Source organism: Oreochromis niloticus, linkage group LG18 (assembly GCF_001858045.2).
Source record: "Oreochromis niloticus isolate F11D_XX linkage group LG18, O_niloticus_UMD_NMBU, whole genome shotgun sequence".
Lineage (NCBI taxonomy): Eukaryota > Metazoa > Chordata > Actinopteri > Cichliformes > Cichlidae > Oreochromis > Oreochromis niloticus.
Genome location: NC_031982.2, coordinates 30463860 through 30464529, shown reverse-complemented (window position 1 = coordinate 30464529; position 670 = coordinate 30463860).

Sequence of the window (670 nt, the reverse complement as noted above, 5' to 3'; positions counted from 1 at the left end):
TGTCTTGTTTATTTGATTTAATGAAATTGTATTTCAGAATTTGTTTTAGCTATAAGGAAATCGTTCTTCTTTCAGCACATAAACACAGGTGGTGATAAGTATAAGGATGCTGAAAGGATGGTGTATAAAGCTTCATCTAGTCAGAAGGAAAAAAAAATAAACACACAAACTTGGAAGCTTTAGCCAGATTTTACAAAATGAAATAGGTGAGAAGATAACAATAGTTACATCCGTTTGTATTAAAGAGGATGCATTTTGTATCACAAGACAGGATAAGACGGGTAATCGTTTTTTTTCACTGACTCTTCTAAACGAGGCATTTTGTAGAGGGTTTAACGCTCTGCTCACTCCAAAGTTCTCAGTCACCTCTCTCTCAGGACGCAGCTACAAAGTTTGCACTTTCCTGCATTTCAAGAAAGTGCTTTGCATCGTGTCTACATCTGAGGTCACTCATGATCACTTGGATAGTTATTACTTTTTTACAGGGAAAAACATGTCAACTATTTAACTAACAATGAAGTTAAAAAGTAAAAATTCAATTCTATCATCTATTTTTACTCAAAGGGAACTGAACATTGTGTTATAATAATAAACAATATTAGAATATGAGAATACAAATATTAATTAAATCTAAATTCTTATTCTAATGACTGTTACACATCTCATCTGT